This window comes from Balaenoptera borealis (assembly GCF_965194805.1).
Source record: "Balaenoptera borealis genome assembly, contig: HAP1_SCAFFOLD_336, whole genome shotgun sequence".
NCBI lineage: Eukaryota > Metazoa > Chordata > Mammalia > Artiodactyla > Balaenopteridae > Balaenoptera > Balaenoptera borealis.
Genome location: NW_028123856.1, coordinates 72,565 through 91,422, shown reverse-complemented (window position 1 = coordinate 91,422; position 18,858 = coordinate 72,565). Strand labels below are relative to the sequence as shown.

The following is an 18,858-nucleotide window of genomic DNA, read 5'->3' as shown; positions in this document are numbered from 1 at the left end:
GTCATCACAATGTTCATGGACAATAGTCATGACAATGCTCCATGACAACTTACATCACAATGCTCCTTGACCCCTGTCATTTCATTGCTCCATGGCCTATGCATTCACAATGCTCCATGGCCCCTGTAATCACATTGCTCCATGATCCCTTTCATCACAATATTCTAATGTTCTATGACCACTCTCATCACAATACGCCATGACGCCTATCATCATAATGCTCCAAGGCCCCTCTCATCACAATGCTCCATGAACCCTGTCATCACAATGTTCCATGACACTTGTCATCACAGTGCTCCATGAACCCCTGTCATCACAATAATCACTGCCCATGTAATCACAATGATCCTGGTCCCCTGTAATCACAATGCTCCATACCCTTATCATCACAATGCTCCAGAACTCTTGTCATCATAATGCTCCATGCTCGTGTCATCACAATGCTCCATGACCACTTTCATCGCAATGCTCCTTGACCCCTGTCATCGCAATGCTCCATGGCCTATGTATTCACAATGCTCCATGGCCCCTGTAATCACATTGCTCCATGACCCTTTTCATCACAATGCTCTATGACCACTGTCATCACAAGGCCACACGACACCTGTCATCACAATGCTCTATGGCCCCTGTCAGCACAATGTTCCATGACAGATATCATCACAATGATCCATGACCACTCTCATCACAATGTTCCCTGCCCTTGTCATCTCAATGCTCCCTGGCCCCTGTAATCACAATGCTCCATACCCTTGTCATCGCAATGCTCCAGATCACTTCTCATCATAATGCTCCATGCCCGTGTCATCACAATGCTCCATGGCCCCTGTCATCACAGTGCTCCGTGATACCTTTCATCATAATGATAGATGACCACTGTCATCACAATGCTCCATGACACCTGTCATCAGAATTGGCCATGGCCCTTGTCATCACAATGCTCCAGGACACTTGTCTTCACAATGGTCCATGGCGCATTTCATCACAATGCTCCATGACCACTTTCATCAAATTGCTCCATGATGCCTGTCATCACAATGCTCCATGGCCTTTGTCATCAAAATTCTACATGGCCCCTGTAATAACAGTGCTTCAGGACAACTTTTATCACAATGCTCCATGACCACTCTCATCACAATGCCAGATAAGACCTTTCATGACAATGCTCCATGGCCCTTGTCATCACAATATTCTATGACTTCTGTCATCACAATGCTCCATGCCCCTGTCATCACAATGCCCCATCACCCCTGCTATTACAATGCTCCATGACCCCTGTCGTCGCAATGCTCCGAAACCCTTGTCATCACAATATTCCATGATCCGTGTAATCACGATGATCCATGAACCATTTCTGTACAATGCTCCAGTACCCCTTTCATTAAAATGCTCCATGGCACTTGTCATCAGAATGCTCCAGGAACCCTTCCATCACAATAATCCATGACCCGTTTCCTCACAATTCTCCAGGACCGCTTTCATCACAATGCTCCATTCCCTTGTCATCTCAATGCTTCATGGCCCCTGTCATCAAAATGATCCATGCCCTTGTCATCAAAATGCTCCAGAACTCTTGTCATCACTATGCTCCATGCCCATGTCATCAAAATGCTGCATGGCCCCTGTCATCACAATGCTGCATGACCCCTGTCATCACAATGCTCCAGAACTCTTGTCAACATAATGCTCCATGCCCGTGTCATCACAATGCTTGAAGAACCTTGTCATCACAATGCTCCATGAACCGTGTCATCACAAGGTTCCAGGACCCTTGTCATCACAATGATCCGTGACCCCTGTCATCTCAATGCTCCATGATCTTTGTATTCACAATGCTCCATGGCCCCTATAATTGCGGTGATCCATGACCCCTGTCATCACAATGCTCCCTGGTATATTTCATCACAATTCTAGATGACCACTGTCATCACAGTGCTCCACGGCCCCTGTCATCAGAGTCCTCCCTGATACCTTTCATCACAATTCTATATGACCGCTCTCATCACAATTCCACATGACACCTGTCATCACAATGCTCCATGAACCATGTCATCACAATGTTCATGGACACTTGTCATCACAATGCTCCATGACAACTTACATCACAATGCTCCTTGACCCCTGTCATTTCATTGCTCCATGGCCTATGCATTCACAATGCTCCATGGCTTCTGTAATCACATTGCTCCATGATCCCTTTCATCACAATGCTCCAAGACCGCTGTCATCACAATGCCCCATGATGCCTATCATCATAATGCTCCAAGGCCACTCTTATCACAATGCTCCATGATCCCTGTCCTCCCAATGTTCCATGACACTAGTCATCACAGTGCTCCATGACCCCTGTCATCACAATATTCACTGCCCATGTAATCACAATGCTCCTGGTCCCCTGTAATCACAATGCTCCATACGCTTGTCATCACAAAGCTCCAGAACTCTTGTCATCATAATGCTCCATGCCCGTGTCATCACAGTGCTCCATGACCACTTCATCACAATGTTCCTTGACCCCTGTCATCACAATGCTCTATGACCACTGTCATCACAATGCCACATGACACCTGTCATCACAATGCTCTATAGCCCCTGTCAGCACAATGTTCCATGACAGGTATCATCACAATGATCCATGACTGCTGTCATCACAATGTTCCCTGCCCTTGTCATTCTCAATGCTCCCTGGCCCCTGTCATCACAATGCTCCATGCTCATATCATCACAATGCTCCATTACCCATGTCATCGTAGTGATCCATGACCCCTTTCATCACAATGCTCCATGACCCCAGTCATCACAATGCTCCATAGCCCTTGTCATCACAATGCTCCATTAGCCCTGTCATCACAATGATCCATGACTCTTGTCATCAAAATGCCTCATGATCCATTTAATCACAATGCTCCATGACTCCTTTCATCACATCCTCCATGATACTTGTCATTACACTGCCCCATGACCTTTTTCAGAACAATGCTCCATGATACCAGTCATCACAATGCTCCATGACCATTGTCGTCACAATGCTCCATGCCCCTTTCAACACAATGCTCCATGACAACTGTCATCACAATGCTCCATGGTCTTTGTCATCACAATTATACATGGCCCCTGTGATCACAGTGCTCCATGACCCCTTTCATCACAATGCTCCATGACCACTGTCATCACAATGCCCCATGACCCCTGTCATCACAATGCTCCATGGCCCCTGTCATTACAATGCTCCATGACCACTGTCATCACAATGTTCCATGATCGCTGTAATCACAATGACTCATGACACCTTTCCTCAGAAGGCTCCAGTACACCTGTCATCACAATGCTCCAATGACCGTCTCATCACAATGCTCCATGATCCCTGTCAGCACAACGTTCCATGACAATTGTCATCACAATGCTCCATGACACCTGTCATCACAATGTTGCCTGCCCATGTCATCAAAATGCTCCATGTCCCCTGTAATCACAATGTTCCATTACACCTGTCTTCACAATGTTCCCTGCCCATGTCATCACAATGCTCCATTACCAATGTAATCAAAATGTTCGCCTGCCCTTGTCATCAAAATGCTCCATGGCCCCTTTAATCCCAATGCTCCATGAACCCTGTCATCACAATGTTCCATGACAGTTGTCATCACAATGCTCCATGACCCTGTAATCACAATGCTCCATGCCCTTGAAATCACAATGCTCCAGAACTCTTGTCATCATAATGATGAATGCTCGTGTCATCACAAAGCTCCATGATACTTGTCATCACAATGTTCCATGGCCTTGTCATTACAATACTCCATGGCCCCTGTCATCACAGTGCTCCATGATACCTTTTATCACAATTCTAGATGACCACTGTCATCACAATGCCCCAAGACACATGTCATCACAATTCGCCATGGCCCTTGCCATCACAATGCTCCATGACCCGTGTCATCACAATGGTCCAGGACACTTGTCATCACAATGATCCATGACCACTTACATCACAATGCTCCTTGACTCCTGTCATCACAATGCTCCATAGCCTATGCATTCGCAATGCTACATGGTCCCTGTAATCACATTGCTCCATGATCCATTTCATCACAATGCTCTATGACCCCTGTCATTACAATGCCACATTATACCTGTCATCACAATGCTCCATGGCCCCTGTCAGCACAATGTTCCATGACAGATGTCATCACTCTCCTCCATGGTCCCTGTAATCACAATGCTCCATTCCCTTGTCAACGCAATGCTCCAGAACTCTTGTCATCATAATGCTCCATGCCCGTCTCATCACAATTCTCCATGACACTTTTCATTAAAATGCTCCATGGCCTTTATCATCACAATGCTCCATGGCCCCTGTTATCACAGTGATCCATGGTACCTTTCATCACAATGCTAGATAACCTCTGTCATCACAATGCCCGAGGACACCTGTCATCAGAATTGGCCATGGCCCTTGTCATCACAATGCTCCATGCCCTTGTCACCACAATGCTCCAGAACTCTGGGCATCATAATGCTCCATGCCCGTCTCATCACAATGGTCCATGACACTTGTCATCAAAATGCTCCATGGCCTTTGTCATCACAATGCTCCATGGCCCCTGTTATCACAGTGCTCCATGTTACCTTTCCTCATAATTCTCGATGACCACTGTCATCACAATGCCCCATGACACCTGTCATCACAATTCGCCATGGCCCTTGTCATCACAATGCTCCATGATCCATGTCATCACAATGTTCCTGGACACTTATCATCACAATGAACTATGACCACATTCATCACAATGCTCCATGACCCCTGTCATCACACTGCTCCATGGACTATGCATTCAAAATGCTCCATGGCCCCTGTAATCACATTGCTCCATGATCCCTTTCATCACAATGTTCTATGACCACTCTCATCACAATACCCCATGACGCCTATCATCATAATGCTCCAAGGCCCCTCTCATCACAATGCTCCATGAACCCTGTCATCACAATGTTCCATGACACTTGTTATCACAGTGCTCCATGAACACCTGTCATCACAATATTCACTGCCCATGTAATCACAATGCTCCTGGTCCCCTGTAATCACAGTGCTCCATACCCTTTTCATCACAATGCTCCAGAACTCTTGTCATCATAATGCTCCATGCCCGTGTCATCACAATGCTTGAAGAACCTTGTCATCACAATGCTCCATGAACCGTGTCATCACAAGGTTCCAGGACCCTTGTCATCACAATGATCCATGACCCCTGTCATCTCAATGCTCCATGATCTTTGTATTCACAATGCTCCCTGGCCCCTATAATTGCGGTGATCCATGACCCCTGTCATCACAATGCTCCCTGGTATATTTCATCACAATTCTAGATGACCACTGTCATCACAGTGCTCCACGGCCCCTGTCGTCAGAGTCCTCCATGATACCTTTCATTACAATTCTACATGACCACTGTCATCACAATGCCGCATGACACCTGTCATCACAATTCGCCATGGCACTTGTCATCACAATGCTCCATGAACCATGTCATCACAATGTTCATGGACAATAGTCATGACAATGCTCCATGACAACTTACATCACAATGCTCCTTGACCCCTGTCATTTCATTGCTCCATGGCCTATGCATTCACAATGCTCCATGGCCCCTGTAATCACATTGCTCCATGATCCCTTTCATCACAATATTCTAATGTTCTATGACCACTCTCATCACAATACGCCATGACGCCTATCATCATAATGCTCCAAGGCCCCTCTCATCACAATGCTCCATGAACCCTGTCATCACAATGTTCCATGACACTTGTCATCACAGTGCTCCATGAACCCCTGTCATCACAATAATCACTGCCCATGTAATCACAATGATCCTGGTCCCCTGTAATCACAATGCTCCATACCCTTATCATCACAATGCTCCAGAACTCTTGTCATCATAATGCTCCATGCTCGTGTCATCACAATGCTCCATGACCACTTTCATCGCAATGCTCCTTGACCCCTGTCATCGCAATGCTCCATGGCCTATGTATTCACAATGCTCCATGGCCCCTGTAATCACATTGCTCCATGACCCTTTTCATCACAATGCTCTATGACCACTGTCATCACAAGGCCACACGACACCTGTCATCACAATGCTCTATGGCCCCTGTCAGCACAATGTTCCATGACAGATATCATCACAATGATCCATGACCACTCTCATCACAATGTTCCCTGCCCTTGTCATCTCAATGCTCCCTGGCCCCTGTAATCACAATGCTCCATACCCTTGTCATCGCAATGCTCCAGATCACTTCTCATCATAATGCTCCATGCCCGTGTCATCACAATGCTCCATGGCCCCTGTCATCACAGTGCTCCGTGATACCTTTCATCATAATGATAGATGACCACTGTCATCACAATGCTCCATGACACCTGTCATCAGAATTGGTCATGGCCCTTGTCATCACAATGCTCCAGGACACTTGTCTTCACAATGGTCCATGGCGCATTTCATCACAATGCTCCATGACCACTTTCATCAAATTGCTCCATGATGCCTGTCATCACAATGCTCCATGGCCTTTGTCATCAAAATTCTACATGGCCCCTGTAATAACAGTGCTTCAGGACAACTTTTATCACAATGCTCCATGACCACTCTCATCACAATGCCAGATAAGACCTTTCATGACAATGCTCCATGGCCCTTGTCATCACAATATTCTATGACTTCTGTCATCACAATGCTCCATGCCCCTGTCATCACAATGCCCCATCACCCCTGCTATTACAATGCTCCATGACCCCTGTCGTCGCAATGCTCCGAAACCCTTGTCATCACAATATTCCATGATCCGTGTAATCACGATGATCCATGAACCATTTCTGTACAATGCTCCAGTACCCCTTTCATTAAAATGCTCCATGGCACTTGTCATCAGAATGCTCCAGGAACCCTTCCATCACAATAATCCATGACCCGTTTCCTCACAATTCTCCAGGACCGCTTTCATCACAATGCTCCATTCCCTTGTCATCTCAATGCTTCATGGCCCCTGTCATCAAAATGATCCATGCCCTTGTCATCAAAATGCTCCAGAACTCTTGTCATCACTATGCTCCATGCCCATGTCATCAAAATGCTGCATGGCCCCTGTCATCACAATGCTGCATGACCCCTGTCATCACAATGCTCCATGCCCGTATCATCACAATGCTCCATTACCCATGTCATCGTAGTGATCCATGACACCTTTCATCACAATGCTGCATGACACCTGTCATCACAATGCTCCTTGGTCTTTGTCATCACAATGCTCCATGACCACTGTCATCACCATGCCCCATAACCCCATTCATCACAATACTCCATAGCCCTTGTCATCACAATGCTCCATTAGCCCTGTCATCACAATGTTCCATGACTCTTGTCATCAAAATGCCTCATGATCCATTTAATCACAATGCTCCATGACTCCTTTCATCACATCCTCCATGATACTTGTCATTACACTGCCCCATGACCTTTTTCAGAACAATGCTCCATGATACCAGTCATCACAATGCTCCATGACCATTGTCGTCACAATGCTCCATGCCCCTTTCAACACAATTCTCCATGACAACTGTCATCACAATGGTCCATGGCCTTTGTCATCACAATTATACATGGCCCCTGTGATCACAGTGCTCCATGACCCCTTTCATCACAATGCTCCATGACAACTGTCATCACAATGCCCCATGACCCTTGTCATCACAATGCTCCATGGCCCCTGTCATTACAATGCTCCATGACCACTGTCATCACAATGTTCCATGATCGCTGTAATCACAATGACCCATGACACCTTTCCTCAGAAGGCTCCAGTATGCCTGTCATCACAATGCTCCAATGACCGTCTCATCACAATGCTCCATGATCCCTGTCAGCACAACGTTCCATGACAATTGTCATCCCAATGCTCCATGACACCTGTCATCACAATGTTGCCTGCCCATGTCATCAAAATGCTCCATGTCCCCTGTAATCACAATGTTCCATTACACCTGTCTTCACAATGTTCCCTGCCCATGTCATCACAATGCTCCATTACCAATGTAATCAAAATGTTCACCTGCCCTTGTCATCAAAATGCTCCATGGCCCCTTTAATCACAATGCTCCATGAACCCTGTCATCACAATGTTCCATGACAGTTGTCATCACAATGCTCCATGACCCTGTAATCAGAATGCTCCATGCCCTTGTCATCACAATGCTCCAGAACTCTTGTCATCATAATGATGAATGCTCGTGTCATCACAAAGCTCCATGATACTTGTCATCACAATGTTCCATGGCCTTGTCATTACAATACTCCATGGCCCCTGTCATCACAGTGCTCCATGATACCTTTTATCACAATTCTAGATGACCACTGTCATCACAATGCCCCAAGACACATGTCATCACAATTCGCCATGGCCCTTGCCATCACAATGCTCCATGACCCGTGTCATCACAATGGTCCAGGACACTTGTCATCACAATGATCCATGACCACTTACATCACAATGCTCCTTGACTCCTGTCATCACAATGCTCCATAGCCTATGCATTCGCAATGCTACATGGTCCCTGTAATCACATTGCTCCATGATCCATTTCATCACAATGCTCTATGACCCCTGTCATTACAATGCCACATTATACTTGTCATCACAATGCTCCATGGCGCCTGTCAGCACAATGTTCCATGACAGATGTCATCACTCTCCTCCATGGTCCCTGTAATCACAATGCTCCATTCCCTTGTCAACGCAATGCTCCAGAACTCTTGTCATCATAATGCTCCATGCCCATCTCATCACAATTCTCCATGACACTTTTCATTAAAATGCTCCATGGCCTTTATCATCACAATGCTCCATGGCCCCTGTTATCACAGTGATCCATGGTACCTTTCATCACAATGCTAGATAACCTCTGTCATCACAGTGCCCGAGGACACCTGTCATCAGAATTGGCCATGGCCCTTGTCATCATAATGCTCCATGCCCTTGTCACCACAATGCTCCAGAACTCTGGGCATCATAATGCTCCATGCCCGTCTCATCACAATGCTCCATGACACTTGTCATCACATTGCTACATGAACCCCTGTCATCACAATATTCACTGCCCATGTAATCACAATGCTCCTGGTCTCCTGTAATCACAGTGCTCCATACCCTTTTCATCACAATGCTCCAGAACTCTTGTCATCATAATGCTCCATGCCCGTGTCATCACAATGCTTGAAGAACCTTGTCATCACAATGCTCCATGAACCGTGTCATCACAAGGTTCCAGGACCCTTGTCATCACAATGATCCATGACCCCTGTCATCTCAATGCTCCATGATCTTTGTATTCACAATGCTCCATGGCCTCTATAATTGCGGTGATCCATGACCCCTGTCATCACAATGCTCCCTGGTATATTTCATCACAATTCTAGATGACCACTGTCATCACAGTGCTCCACGGCCCATGTCATCAGAGTCCTCCCTGATACCTTTCATCACAATTCTATATGACCGCTCTCATCACAATTCCACATGACACCTGTCATCACAATGCTCCATGAACCATGTCATCACAATGTTCATGGACAATAGTCATCACAATGCTCCATGACAACTTACATCACAATGCTCCTTGACCCCTGTCATTCCATTGCTCCATGGCCTAGGCATTCACAATGCTCCATGGCTCCTGTAATCACATTGCTCCATGATCCCTTTCATCACAATGCTCCAAGACCGCTGTCATCACAATGCCCCATGACGCCTATCATCATAATGCTCCAAGGCCCCTCTCATCACAATGCTCCATGATCCCTGTCATCACAATGTTCCATGACACTAGTCATCACAGTGCTCCATGACCCCTGTCATCACAATATTCACTGCCCATGTAATCACAATGCTCCTGGTCCCCTGTAATCACAATGCTCCATACCCTTGTCATCACAATGCTCCAGAACACTTGTCATCATAATGCTCCATGCCCGTGTCATCACAGTGCTCCATGACCACTTTCATCACAATGCTCCTTGACCCCTGTCATCACAATGCTCTATGACCACTGTCATCACAATGCCACATGACACCTGTCATCACAATGCTCTATAGCCCCTGTCAGCACAATGTTCCATGACAGGTATCATCACAATGATCCATGACTGCTGTCATCACAATGTTCCCTGCCCTTGTCATTCTCAATGCTCCCTGGCCCCTGTCATCACAATGCTCCATGCTCATATCATCACAATGCTCCATTACCCATGTCATCGTAGTGATCCATGACCCCTTTCATCACAATGCTCCATGACCCAAGTCATCACAATGCTCCACAGCCCTTGTCATCACAATGCTCCATTAGCCCTGTCATCACAATGTTCCATGACTCTTGTCATCAAAATGCCTCATGATCCATTTAATCACAATGCTCCATGACTCCTTTCATCACATCCTCCATGATACTTGTCATTGCACTGCCCCATGACATTTTTCAGAACAATGCTCCATGATACCAGTCATCACAATGCTCCATGACCATTGTCGTCACAATGCTCCATGCCCCTTTCAACACAATGCTCCATGACAACTGTCATCACAATGCTCCATGGTCTTTGTCATCACAATTATACATGGCCCCTGTGATCACAGTGCTCCATGACCCCTTTCATCACAATGCTCCATGACCACTGTCATCACAATGTTCCATGATCGCTGTAATCACAATGCTCCATGGCCCCTGTCATTACAATGCTCCATGACCACTGTCATCACAATGTTCCATGATCGCTGTAATCACAATGACCCATGACACCTTTCCTCAGAAGGCTCCAGTACGCCTGTCATCACAATGCTCCAATGACCGTCTCATCACAATGCTCCATGATCCCTGTCAGCACAACGTTCCATGACAATTGTCATCACAATGCTCCATGACACCTGTCATCACAATGTTGCCTGCCCATATCATCAAAATGCTCCATGTCCCCTGTAATCACAATGTTCCATTACACCTGTCTTCACAATGTTCCCTGCCCATGTCATCACAATGCTCCATTACCAATGTAATCAAAATGTTCGCCTGCCCTTGTCATCAAAATGCTCCATTTGCCCTTTAATCACAATGCTCCATGAACCCTGTCATCACAATGTTCCATGACAGTTGTCATCACAATGCTCCATGACCCTGTAATCACAATGCTCCATGCCCTTGTCATCACAATGCTCCAGAACTCTTGTCATCATAATGATGAATGCTCGTGTCATCACAAAGCTCCATGATACTTGTCATCACAATATTCCATGGCCTTGTCATTACAATACTCCATGGCCCCTGTCATCACAGTGCTCCATGATACCTTTTATCACAGTTCTAGATGACCACTGTCATCACAATGCCCCAAGACACATGTCATCACAATTCGCCATGGCCCTTGCCATCACAATGCTCCATGACCCGTGTCATCACAATGGTCCAGGACACTTGTCATCACAATGATCCATGACCACTTACATCACAATGCTCCTTGACTCCTGTCATCACAATGCTCCATAGCCTATGCATTCGCAATGCTACATGGTCCCTGTAATCACATTGCTCCATGATCCATTTCATCACAATGCTCTATGACCACTGTCATTACAATGCCACATTATACCTGTCATCACAATGCTCCATGGCCCCTGTCAGCACAATGTTCCATGACAGATGTCATCACTCTCCTCCATGGTCCCTGTAATCACAATGCTCCATTCCCTTGTCAACGCAATGCTCCAGAACTCTTGTCATCATAATGCTCCATGCCCATCTCATCACAATTCTCCATGACACTTTTCATTAAAATGCTCCATGGCCTTTATCATCACAATGCTCCATGGCCCCTGTTATCACAGTGATCCATGGTACCTTTCATCACAATGCTAGATAACCTCTGTCATCACAATGCCCGAGGACACCTGTCATCAGAATTGGCCATGGCCCTTGTCATCACAATGCTCCATGCCCTTGTCACCACAATGCTCCAGAACTCTGGGCATCATAATGCTCCATGCCCGTCTCATCACAATGCTCCATGACACTTGTCATCAAAATGCTCCATGGCCTTTGTCATCACAATGCTCCATGGCCCCTGTTATCATAGTGCTCCATGTTACCTTTCATCACAATTCTAGATGACCACTGTCATCACAAGGCCCCATGACACCTGTCATCACAATTCGCCATGGCCCTTGTCATCACAATGCTCCATGATCCATGTCATCACAATGTTCCTGGACACTTATCATCACAATGAACTATGACCACATTCATCACAATGCTCCATGACCCCTGTCATCACACTGCTCCATGGCCTATGCATTCAAAATGCTCCATGGCCCCTGTAATCACATTGCTCCATGATCCCTTTCATCACAATGTTCTATGACCACTCTCATCACAATACCCCATGACGCCTATCATCATAATGCTCCAAGGCCCCTCTCATCACAATGTTCCATGAAACCTGTCATCACAATATTCACTGCCCATGTAATCACAATTCTCCTGGTCCCCTGTAATCACAATGCTCCATATCCTTGTCATCACAATGCTCCAGAACTCTTGTCATCATAATGCTCCATGCCCGTGTCATCACAATGCTTGAAGAAACTTGTCATCACAATGCTCCATGAACCGTGTCATCACAAGGTTCCCGGACCCTTGTCATCACAATGATCCATGACCCCTGTCATCTCAATGCTTCATGATCTTTGTATTCACAATGCTCCATGGCCCCTGTAATTGCGGTGATCCATGACCCCTGTCATCACAATGCTCCCTGGTATATTTCATCACAATTCTAGATGACCACTGTCATCACAGTGCCCCACGACCCCTGTCATCAGAGTCCTCCCTGATACCTTTCATCACAATTCTATATGACCGCTCTCATCACAATTCCACATGACACCTGTCATCACAATGCTCCATGAACCATGTCATCACAATGTTCATGGACAATAGTCATCACAATGCTCCATGACAACTTACATCACAATGCTCCTTGACCCCTGTCATTTCATTGCTCCATGGCCTATGCATTCACAATGCTCCATGGCTCCTGTAATCACATTGCTCCATGATCCCTTTCATCACAATGCTCCAAGGGCGCTGTCATCACAATGCCCCATGACGCCTGTCATCATAATGCTCCAAGGCCCCTCTCATCACAATGCTCCATGATCCCTGTCATCACAATGTTCCATGACACTAGTCATCACAGTGCTCCATGACCCCTGTCATCACAATATTCACTGCCCATGTAATCACAATGCTCCTGGTCCCCTGTAATCACAATGTTCCATACCCTTGTCATCACAATGCTCCAGAACACTTGTCATCATAATGCTCCATGCCCGTGTCATCACAATGCTCCATGACCACTTTCATCACAATGTTCCTTGACCCCTGTCATCACCATGCTCTATGACCACTGTCATCACAATGCCACATGACACCTGTCATCACAATGCTCTATAGCCCCTGTCAGCACAATATTCCGTGACAGGTATCATCACAATGATCCATGACTGCTGTCATCACAATTTTCCCTGCCCTTGTCATCTCAATGCTCCCTGGCCCCTGTCATCACAATGCTCCATGCTCATATCATCACAATGCTCCATTACCCATGTCATCGTAGTGATCCATGACCCCTTTCATCACAATGCTCCATGACCCCAGTCATCACAATGCTCCATTAGCCCTGTCATCACAATGTTCCATGACTCTTGTCATCAAAATGCCTCATGATCCATTTAATCACAATGCTCCATGACTCCTTTCATCACATCCTCCATGATACTTGTCATTACACTGCCCCATGACCTTTTTCAGAACAATGCTCCATGATACCAGTCATCACAATGCTCCATGACCATTGTCGTCACAATGCTCCATGCCCCTTTCAACACAATGCTCCATGACAACTGTCATCACCATGCTCCATGGCCTTTGTCATCACAATTATACATGGCCCCTGTAATCACAGTGCTCCATGACCCCTTTCATCACAATGCTCCATGACCACTGTCATCACAATGCCCCATGACCCCTATCATCACAATGCTCCATGGCCCCTGTCATTACAATGCTCCATGACCCCTGTCATCACAATAATCACTGCCCATGTAATCACAATGCTCCTGGTCCCCTGTAATCACAATGCTCCATAACCTTGTCATCACAATGCTCCAGAACTCTTGTCATCATAATGCTCCATGCCCGTGTCATCACAATGCTTGAAGAACCTTGTCATCACAATGCTCCATGAACCGTGTCATCACAAGGTTCCAGGACCCTTGTCATCACAATGATCCATGACCCCTGTCATCTCAATGCTTCATGATCTTTGTATTCACAATGCTCCATGGCCCCTGTAATTGCGGTGATCCATGACCCCTGTCATCACAATGCTCCCTGGTATATTTCATCACAATTCTAGATGACCACTGTCATCACAGTGCCCCACGACCCCTGTCATCAAAGTCCTCCCTGATACCTTTCATCACAATTCTATATGACCGCTCTCATCACAATTCCACATGACACCTGTCATCACAATGCTCCATGAACCATGTCATCACAATGTTCATGGACACTTGTCATCACAATGCTCCATGACAACTTACATCACAATGCTCCTTGACCCCTGTCATTTCATTGCTCCATGGCCTATGCATTCACAATGCTCCATGGCTCCTGTAATCACATTGCTCCATGATCCCTTTCATCACAATGCTCCAAGACCGCTGTCATCACAATGCCCCATGACGCCTGTCATCATAATGCTCCAAGGCCCCTCTCATCACAATGCTCCATGATCCCTGTCATCACAATGTTCCATGACACTAGTCATCACAGTGCTCCATGACCCCTGTCATCACAATATTCACTGCCCATGTAATCACAATGCTCCTGGTCCCCTGTAATCACAATGCTCCATACCCTTGTCATCACAATGCTCCAGAACTCTTGTCATCATAATGCTCCATGCCCGTGTCATCACAGTGCTCCATGACCACTTTCATCACAATGCTCCTTGACCCCTGTCATCACAATGCTCTATGACCACTGTCATCACAATGCCACATGACACCTGTCATCACAATGCTCTATAGCCCCTGTCAGCACAATGTTCCATGACAGGTATCATCACAATGATCCATGACTGCTGTCATCACAATGTTCCCTGCCCTTGTCATTCTCAATGCTCCCTGGCCCCTGTCATCACAATGCTCCATGCTCATATCATCACAATGCTCCATTACCCATGTCATCGTAGTGATCCATGACCCCTTTCATCACAATGCTCCATGACCCAAGTCATCACAATGCTCCATAGCCCTTGTCATCACAATGCTCCATTAGCCCTGTCATCACAATGTTCCATGACTCTTGTCATCAAAATGCCTTATGATCCATTTAATCACAATGCTCCATGACTCCTTTCATCACATCCTCCATGATACTTGTCATTGCACTGCCCCATGACATTTTTCAGAACAATGCTCCATGATACCAGTCATCACAATGCTCCATGACCATTGTCGTCACAATGCTCCATGCCCCTTTCAACACAATGCTCCATGACAACTGTCATCACAATGCTCCATGGTCTTTGTCATCACAATTATACATGGCCCCTGTGATCACAGTGCTCCATGACCCCTTTCATCACAATGCTCCATGACCACTGTCATCACAATGTTCCATGATCGCTGTAATCACAATGCTCCATGGCCCCTGTCATTACAATGCTCCATGACCACTGTCATCACAATGTTCCATGATCGCTGTAATCACAATGACCCATGACACCTTTCCTCAGAAGGCTCCAGTACGCCTGTCATCACAATGCTCCAATGACCGTCTCATCACAATGCTCCATGATCCCTGTCAGCACAACGTTCCATGACAATTGTCATCACAATGCTCCATGACACCTGTCATCACAATGATGCCTGCCCATATCATCAAAATGCTCCATGTCCCCTGTAATCACAATGTTCCATTACACCTGTCTTCACAATGTTCCCTGCCCATGTCATCACAATGCTCCATTACCAATGTAATCAAAATGTTCGCCTGCCCTTGTCATCAAAATGCTCCATTTGCCCTTTAATCACAATGCTCCATGAACCCTGTCATCACAATGTTCCATGACAGTTGTCATCACAATGCTCCATGACCCTGTAATCACAATGCTCCATGCCCTTGTCATCACAATGCTCCAGAACTCTTGTCATCATAATGATGAATGCTCGTGTCATCACAAAGCTCCATGATACTTGTCATCACAATGTTCCATGGCCTTGTCATTACAATACTCCATGGCCCCTGTCATCACAGTGCTCCATGATACCTTTTATCACAGTTCTAGATGACCACTGTCATCACAATGCCCCAAGACACATGTCATCACAATTCGCCATGGCCCTTGCCATCACAATGCTCCATGACCCGTGTCATCACAATGGTCCAGGACACTTGTCATCACAATCATCCATGACCACTTACATCACAATGCTCCTTGACTCCTGTCATCACAATGCTCCATAGCCTATGCATTCGCAATGCTAAATGGTCCCTGTAATCACATTGCTCCATGATCCATTTCATCACAATGCTCTATGACCACTGTCATTACAATGCCACATTATACCTGTCATCACAATGCTCCATGGCCCCTGTCAGCACAATGTTCCATGACAGATGTCATCACTCTCCTCCATGGTCCCTGTAATCACAATGCTCCATTCCCTTGTCAACGCAATGCTCCAGAACTCTTGTCATCATAATGCTCCATGCCCATCTCATCACAATTCTCCATGACACTTTTCATTAAAATGCTCCATGGCCTTTATCATCACAATGCTCCATGGCCCCTGTTATCACAGTGATCCATGGTACCTTTCATCACAATGCTAGATAACCTCTGTCATCACAATGCCCGAGGACACCTGTCATCAGAATTGGCCATGGCCCTTGTCATCACAATGCTCCATGCCCTTGTCACCACAATGCTCCAGAACTCTGGGCATCATAATGCTCCATGCCCGTCTCATCACAATGCTCCATGACACTTGTCATCAAAATGCTCCATGGCCTTTGTCATCACAATGCTCCATGGCCCCTGTTATCATAGTGCTCCATGTTACCTTTCATCACAATTCTAGATGACCACTGTCATCACAAGGCCCCATGACACCTGTCATCACAATTCGCCATGGCCCTTGTCATCACAATGCTCCATGATCCATGTCATCACAATGTTCCTGGACACTTATCATCACAATGAACTATGACCACATTCATCACAATGCTCCATGACCCCTGTCATCACACTGCTCCATGGCCTATGCATTCAAAATGCTCCATGGCCCCTGTAATCACATTGCTCCATGATCCCTTTCATCACAATGTTCTATGACCACTCTCATCACAATACCCCATGACGCCTATCATCATAATGCTCCAAGGCCCCTCTCATCACAATGTTCCATGAAACCTGTCATCACAATATTCACTGCCCATGTAATCACAATTCTCCTGGTCCCCTGTAATCACAATGCTCCATACCCTTGTCATCACAATGCTCCAGAACTCTTGTCATCATAATGCTCCATGCCCGTGTCATCACAATGCTTGAAGAAACTTGTCATCACAATGCTCCATGAACCGTGTCATCACAAGGTTCCCGGACCCTTGTCATCACAATGATCCATGACCCCTGTCATCTCAATGCTTCATGATCTTTGTATTCACAATGCTCCATGGCCCCTGTAATTGCGGTGATCCATGACCCCTGTCATCACAATGCTCCCTGGTATATTTCATCACAATTCTAGATGACCACTGTCATCACAGTGCCCCACGACCCCTGTCATCAGAGTCCTCCCTGATACCTTTCATCACAATTCTATATGACCACTCTCATCACAATGCTCCATGAACCATGTCATCACAATGTTCATGGACAATAGTCATCACAATGCTCCATGACAACTTACATCACAATGCTCCATGACCCCTGTCATTTCATTGCTCCATGGCCTATGCATTCACAATGCTCCATGGCTCCTGTAATCACATTGCTCCATGATCCCTTTCATCACAATGCTCCAAGGGCGCTGTCATCACAATGCCCCATGACGCCTGTCATCATAATGCTCCAAGGCCCCTCTCATCACAATGCTCCATGATCCCTGTCATCACAATGTTCCATGACACTAGTCATCACAGTGCTCCATGACCCCTGTCATCACAATATTCACTGCCCATGTAATCACAATGCTCCTGGTCCCCTGTAATCACAATGTTCCATACCCTTGTCATCACAATGCTCCAGAACACTTGTCATCATAATGCTCCATGCCCGTGTCATCACAATGCTCCATGACCACTTTCATCACAATGTTCCTTGACCCCTGTCATCACCATGCTCTATGACCACTGTCATCACAATGCCACATGACACCTGTCATCACAATGCTCTATAGCCCCTGTCAGCACAATATTCCGTGACAGGTATCATCACAATGATCCATGACTGCTGTCATCACAATGTTCCCTGCCCTTGTCATCTCAATGCTCCCTGGCCCCTGTCATCACAATGCTCCATGCTCATATCATCACAATGCTCCATTACCCATGTCATCGTAGTGATCCATGACCCCTTTCATCACAATGCTCCATGACCCCAGTCATCACAATGCTCCATAGCCCTTGTCATCACAATGCTCCATTAGCCCTGTCATCACAATGTTCCATGACTC

The 18,858-nt window shown here is 46.2% G+C and overlaps 1 long non-coding RNA gene across 1 annotated transcript; it reads right to left on the bottom strand.

The window, feature by feature from the left end:
* Positions 1-382: 382 nt before the first annotated feature.
* LOC309621355 lies at positions 383-13,460 on the bottom strand. Its single transcript, XR_014239960.1, has 3 exons — positions 13,416-13,460; positions 6,307-6,380; positions 383-851 (listed from the first exon to the last, which is right to left on the bottom strand). It is a non-coding gene; the product is annotated as an uncharacterized lncRNA (long non-coding RNA).
* Positions 13,461-18,858: the final 5,398 nt, after the last annotated feature.